The 7,522-nt window shown below is 37.7% G+C and overlaps 1 protein-coding gene across 1 annotated transcript in view; it reads left to right on the forward strand.

Annotated features, from left to right (window-relative positions):
- LOC107100003 (vacuolar protein sorting-associated protein 13B-like) overlaps positions 1-7,522 on the forward strand; it is a gene marked incomplete at both ends in the record, with an annotated part of 299,591 nt that overhangs the window by 155,055 nt on the left and 137,014 nt on the right. The gene's annotated exons all lie outside the window — the stretch shown is intronic.

Here is a 7,522-nt window from a genome sequence, read left to right on the forward strand (position 1 = left end):
AGCCTTCTACACCAAACCAAGCTTCTGCCGCCCTGGCGTCTTCCACAACATCTTCATCCCCGCTTTCCTCTAAATAAAAAAAATGTATGACGGAGGAGACTCATCCACGACCTCCGACACTAAACTCTCCTCCTCTTGCATGTTTCCTCTGTCCATAGCCTTCCTTGACAGTGTCGTTTCTAAGTCACCAATTTAGTGCTACTTGGTCCCAATGGAATTTCCCATTGGGACTAAGTTGCTAACTGGTTAGCAAGGTGCTTCTGAGACACCGGCTACAACCAAACTTGCTTGCGAACCTTCTGCCACAACTTTTCTTCAAGGGTCCTTGGCTGATCCCCTAAAATTCCTTTTTTAAAGACCAATCTTTGTACAGAAAATATTATTTCTGTCTTGATTTCTGGACATTAAAATCTAAAGAGAAGCATCATCTCCTGGTCGGACCCTGTATTTCAGTGAAAGGGTGGAGTCAGAGTAAAAAAAAATGCAAGAGGAGGGTCACTCCAGTGACTGGAAGTTGGCTGCCATTCGGCTAGCGTTTGACTGGGAAGGGCCATTATGGCTGCTACTGTATTTAACACTCGCTCCATAGAGGCTCCCTCTACTAACCGGTAACCAAATGTCCAGATGTATGCCGGTGTCTGCCGTATTATTCATTATTCGTCCTACAAATTGAAAAATCTCCCTCATTTGGTTGGGATCAGAAAATGAAAAGGTGCTTCTTAAATGAATTCAATCCATGGGGAAACCCTGGCTGCTTTACTTTGCCATTTTGTTTTTTCTCTGAAAATGGAGGAGTTTTACTTCCTCAACATGCCTCTGTTCAGATTCATGACATTCAATTTGCTGCATCGATTTGACCAAAATAGACCAGAGATGTGTCTATGTGTCCGGACAAACCAGCCTTATGCATTTCTTTGAGATATAATCCTTCCAGCTTCATACGACCAGTTTTCAATCTGACACTCATGCTACGTAATGACCGCAAGCAGCAGAGGCAGCATTAGCAGCTGGTTTACATGCAAAGTCAATGGTTGACGCGCATCAAGGCGCAGCAAAAAACACAGCAGCGTGTTTTGAGCATTTGAAGCAGCGCCTCATGAGCATCTGACGGGCTTAGGAAGCAGCAGCTGCTGGAGTTGGAAACATGGGACTTTTGCTGCTCGACGCGCCACATCAACCAATCAGAGAAGCTGATCTGGGAGCTGGCAGGGAGACAAACACAGCACTGCTGATGCAGAGCGCTATGATCACTCCTCTGAAACAGTTTATTAACGCCTTAATTAACTTACAATGTCGAAAACTGCCGGCAAAATATGTTAAATTATTTTAACCTGGTGCCTGCAGTTTGGATTACATACGTTAAAACGCCTTCCAGACGCCGTGAACAGTAGAGGAAACCCCCAAGTGGTGACCGAGCAAGAGGATGATGTTGAATGGGATTCCTACTGTGGTCTGAGCGGCTCCAAGAACAAAATATTATTTGAAGGCAGGATGGTAATCTTGATGAAGTGACTGCACAGATGAAGTTTTCTGGTGGACTTCATCTCTTAAAAACATATTATAACTACGTTTTACCCACTTATAACAGCAAATATAGCTGCCATTGTTACAGGCAAAGAAAGGATAGGGGAGCTCCGCCCACTTCGCATCAGACCCACTTTTGGACCGTGCAGCTGGAGCAGCAAAGATGCTTCAGCTGCGCGTCAGAACTAAACTTGTACAAGCATCAAAAATCAAGCAGAATGCATGTTTTTGCTGCTCCTGCTGCTTGTGGTCTGAACGTGGCATTAAACATGTTGGATGCTCTCAGACTAAGCCTGCAGTAGACTTTCTATCTGATTCTGGGATAAAACAGGATCAATACGACACTATTACTGGGGTGGGCAGTTCCTGCTCCTACAGGGCCAGTATCCTGCAACGTTTAGTTGTGTCCTTGGTCCAACATACCGGATCTACAGTAGTAAATAGATGATGGAGGACTCTGGAGTAACTGATTACATACTGAGGAGCCATTTGATTTAGGTGTGTTTGGCCTAAAACGTTACAGGATAGCGGCCCTCAGGAACCAGAGTTGCCCACTTATGTACTATTAATCCCCTGAAGGATCTGGATGTTGTGTGTCTGTTTGCTCACCATACAGTCTTTGAAGTCACAGGACGTTTATGTTAGGAGCCTGGAGATTAGGCAGGAAGCTGGAAATGCCTCCACAATGAGTCCGTCCTCCGGGTAATGATTCACAATATGGTGCTGTCTAAGGCTGGGATTCCGGTAGATACCATTAACTGCCGTTTGTTTGAAATAGTTTTCTTAGTGACGTTTTTTTTCTTTTGTACTCCAGTAAAAGTTTTAGCAAAGGTTTCCAATAAACATAGATATTTCTTCATACTTTTTGCATCCCCTCCCTCGTATCCAGCAGAAGCTACCTGCTGTGGAGTGAAAGTCTAAACAGCAGCTGATCGGGAAAAAAGTTCATCTTCTAGAATGTCTGCAATCACTCCTCCAAGGTTATAATTTCAGGGTTTTTTTTCTGTTATTCTGTTTCATTTTCCCTTATTTATTTGTTTTTAACTCCAATGTTTTGAATCTATCTTCTGTTGTTCTGTGGGTTTCTCACATTTCCATCCCTCATTTCTACTTGCTCCCACATTCTGCTGCAAGTTTCTCCTATCGCTCCTTTTATTTATATCTATCCGTTATTTCCTTCTTGTCTCCATTTTCCTCTCTGCTGCTCCAGCGTTGGTTAAACTGGTCCCAGTCCCAGCTCACTGTGGTCAGCAAGCCATGTCCTTATTGCTGTTGAATGGCTGCCTAGTTAAACCCACATATATGTCCTAATAAGTGGTTGTGATGGGGATCCCCGCTCCATAGATAAATACAGCCGACCGATGCCAGGACCCTGCCTGTTACCAATAAAATTTCCTCTCACTACATTAAATACACCCTTGTCTCTCAGTAGCTTCCTCTCCTTTGCTGAGTGTAGGGATTGATGCGTTCTGCTGGGAAACCCAGAATGTTACCAGACTGGAAATCCACTTAAAGTTTATTAAAGAAGAATAAAATGTTTTGGAGAAATCCATTTTAGCTGTACAATAACTTATTAACTGCACACAGTAGATATGTTTACCGTTACACTGGAAACACGATGTAGAAATAAGTAAAAATTTCTCAAATTAATTGTATTTACCCTTAATTTGAGTAGGTAAATGAGAAGATTTGCCAATGGAACGAGTATTTTTATTCTTAAAATAAGATAATTAGATAACATGCACTTGAAATAAGACAATGCAATTATGTTTTCTCATTTTAACTGTAAATTGTCTTGTTCCATAGGCAAAATGTCTCTTTTACCTCCTCAATCCAAGAACAAATGCACTTATTTTAAGAAAAAAATGACTTATCTAGATTTTGTTTTTAGTGTAGATATTTTTAAAGCTTACACTTGTAATGAAGTTAGGGCTGATTAATTGATTAATAACTGAATAGCCAAAGGTTCCTTAAAGAAGACTTTTTGCTAAATTTAACTCAAAAACATTGCGTGTTATTTTTACAATTTTAATCTAATTATTCCTCTAAGTAGGTTGCTCTGGCACCTTAAGGCATGTTTTAGAGTCTCTATACTCCAGTTAGGGGCCAGTCGGCCTCAGTAGATGGCCGCTCACACTGAGCCTGGTTCTGCTGGAGATTTCTTCCTGTTAAAAGGGAGTTTTTCCTCTCTACTGTCGCTACAAGCAGGCTTAGTGTAAGGGATTGCTGAAGAATCAATGAGTCGATGCAATCAACTGGTTTTCCTTAGATAGAAAACTTTAAATCAATTCAATTGTATGATCTGGTGAACTGTAAAGGGCCTTGAGATGACATGTTTTGAATTGGCGCTATAGAAATAAACTGTATTGAATTGAATTGAAAAGATGAATTGATTACTAAATGAATTAACGTTTATTTCAATAATCAATTAATCTTATTGTTTTAGCCCTAAATTAAATCTACATAGGTTAAAAATACCCTTTTAAGACATTTTGATTTAATATAAACATATATGTTGGTATGTAAACATATTTAGTTCTTTAAATCAGATAAATCTTCAGCTCTGAATTTTAATGTTCACGGAGCTCCCCATAAATTAATGCAGTGGTTCTCAGGTTTCTGTGTTGCTGTGATTCTTACTCTTACCTTTTGCATATTCTATTCCTGTTCTGACATCTGGGTAAAAATACTCTCTGGCTCTAAATGTCTCTGACTTTCTGTTCTATTTGTACTAATGCCATTCTTTTACAATGTTCTTAGCTTCCCTATTTTTTTTTCTCTCAGATCTCCCCCTCATCTTTCTTTTGCTCATAAAACCCAACATTCCCAGCAAATGATTCATTAGATGCTTCAGTGCACACTTGCCTCATCACTCACTTTAGTCGGCTGCCAAGTGCCCCATTTCCCCGTTTGTTTACACTGGTGTAAAGTACTTGGGCTTTGCTTCCCCGCTGCAGCGGAGACGAGCTGTTTGGGCCACACACAGAGATACCCAGGAATCACTCTTCTCTACATTGTTTTAGAAACTCCCCTCGCTGCTCAGCAGCGCAGATGATAAACTTAATTCACAGGAAATGTTGATAATAATGGATATATCAATAAAGGGCCCCCAACAGTTGGTGAGGCAGATTAAAACAACATTAATGAGATTAAATTAATCAACCAGACTTTTTCTATGGTTTACCATTGGCTGATTTATTGTTTATTCAAACTTAACCATGTATTTAAATTAATAGAAAAGTAAATTAATTAGATGCTTTTTTTTTTTTTTTTTAACTAATTTTTTTATCTAATATCTAATAATATCTAGCAAAGGTTGGCATATTGGGTTACCATAGAGAAAAGGGACGGATCATTTAAATTCCTCATTGAAATCTCCAATGATGAAAAATTAGGTATTTGTATAAAGTTTATTAGACTTTACTGTAAAACTATAGAACCAGACTGTTTATAATCATTATTATTTTCTATCAGTCAACATTAAAGGCCATAATTAGGTTAATAGAGGAGAATCCTGAGACTATCGATTATTTTTTCGATTAATCGATTTATAATTGGAAAGCCGAAGGTTCCTTAAAGAAGATTTGTTATTAAATTAAACCATGTGAAACAGCATATTGACAGATGGAACTTTTTTTTATTCTTCAGTGCAAAGCGTTTATATATTTCTTTACAATTTTTGTATAATTACTGCACTAAGTGGGCGCACTGTCAGCTAAAGGCTTGTTTTGAGGATAAAAACTGCTCCTTTTTAAAAGATCGGGTTCCTGTTTTGTCGTGTAAGCGTCTGTTTTGTAATGATTTTTGTTTTTATGATGATGTATAGTAAACTCTGGAATGGGAGCTGGAATGCGGCGTGAGCTTTCATGCTGTGATTTCTCCAACCATACAGCTCCAGATGCAGTTACTTTAAAATGTTCTTTGAGCTCAGATGCAGCTGGAAGGATGCATATTAACATGCAGCTGTTCGGGGGGAAAAAACTAAAATATGTCTTTATAGAGCTGTCTTGTTCTCAGAGGTGTTCAGCTTGTCTCAGTGTCATTTCTACATGTTAATTTCTACTCTGCACCACAGAGCGTTTCTGGTTAATGCGATTCTCCTCTGTCCTCCTTTACATGGTTTTTAGTGCTAGTTATCTTGTAAAATTAATTTTATTATCTTAGTTCATTTTCAGTGGCTACTGCCTGGGTTGAGAAAATAAGATGTATATATTATGTCATTCAAACATGATAATTCTTATTATTTTGTTAATTTTTTTTAATGACTTAAAAATAAATAGGATAAATGATAAATTATAGAACTTGTTCTATGTTTGTTTTTTTTTGTCACCATGTCTTATATCACTACAAACGTACGTTATATTGTTTAAAAGTCAGGTCTTTATTATAGTTATCCATGATGTCTGCTCTAGAGGTGTTAATATGGCTTATTTTAGTATGGATTCTATAAGAAGTGGGAGTGGCAGCCTAGTGGTTAGGGCATTGTGCTTCAAGAGCCCCACTCCCACAGACTGCCACTCTGGGTCTCTGAGCAAGACCCTTAACCCCACACTGCTCAGCAAGTTCAATTAAATTTAAATTAAGCAGTGAATTTGGGTCCAATATAGCTGATAGTGATACTTAAACTAAGTTTGATATATCATCACTTCTGACCTTTTGGTTATTTTTGTGCTTTTGGATAAAGTTTCAAATCAAACAATAGGAATGAAAAATCATGCAATCCTTTGTGGTAAAGAGCGAGGTAGAGAGTTTAAAATATAAAAACAAAATAGAAATGTAATTATTCTAATAATATAATATATGTTATGTTTAATAATAATAATAAAAACTTCCATCTCTGGTGTGAATTTATCTTTTGTAAGGACAGAATTTCTGGTGTTCCTAAGAATACAGCAGGAATGAATTTTGCTAAATTTACTTAATTTTCATTTTTTCTTAATTTTTACCAATTTTCAATTATTACTGCATGATTTTTAACTCTTCACATTAAAAGTTCCAAAAAAGTAAAAAAAAAAAACATTGGGGTGGACTTGTTCTTCTGGTTCAATTTGCATGTTTTCTAAACCAAAACAAGAATATAAAACTCAATGCTAATTTTGACATTTTTAATTGAAAAAGCTTCCTGGAAGGGAAGCGAAATGTCTTCAAACTTGGAAAGTCTAGTGGTTTGAAACTTTTTTTTGGAATGACTATGACCTGGATGACTGAGATCTTCACCAGCACTTACTGTAGATTAGAAAATGAGTTCCTAATCATCAAGTTTGAGTAACTTCTTGTATTTAACTCCTACAGACATCTTTTAAAAAGAAAATCAAAGTAAAAAACTGTTTATCACCTTTTCTTTTTGAAACTCCTCCCTTTTATAAAAAAAAAAAAAATCTTCATTCCATTTTCTTTTTCTTTTGAAAAAAGAAAAGATAAAACACCCTTGTACTGGGGGGGTCAGCCAGAACAAACTTTGCTTTTTGTCATTCGAGCAAATGAAACACCTGGTGCTGGTAAACTCAGAGGACATATTTCACATCGCTTTGACACTCAGGATTAATGTAACATGGAATTGTTTAAGAAATGAATAGAAGTAAATCATTATTATTAAAGTTTGCCTTTAATTTATGTTTGGAGTCTGACAGGACAGCCGACATATGAGACTGGGAGTGGGCTTTCCGGAAGGGTCGGTTTAGATGGTCGATGGGACAGTGAGCCGGAATGTTCACAGGAAGTGAATTCTTCAGGATTATGAATTCAGGAGTTTACGGTACATTTATCATCCATTCATGAGCTGCTGTATATCAGTCAGGATAGAGCCTCACACATAGAATAATTAGCCGTTTGTGGTCGTTTAAATAACACAGCAGCAGGAATGGTTGAGGTTAGCAGAAGACACTTAAAGCACAATGAGAGATTCAGCGTGTCCTGAAACAGCAACAGTCATTAAGCTGAGAAGAAAACAAAAATAGATCCGCTGTTCCATCAGATGAGCATACCCATAGTCAATACC

The sequence above is a fragment of the Cyprinodon variegatus genome, unplaced genomic scaffold (genome assembly GCF_000732505.1).
Source record: "Cyprinodon variegatus isolate N-32 unplaced genomic scaffold, C_variegatus-1.0 Scaffold929, whole genome shotgun sequence".
Lineage (NCBI taxonomy): Eukaryota > Metazoa > Chordata > Actinopteri > Cyprinodontiformes > Cyprinodontidae > Cyprinodon > Cyprinodon variegatus.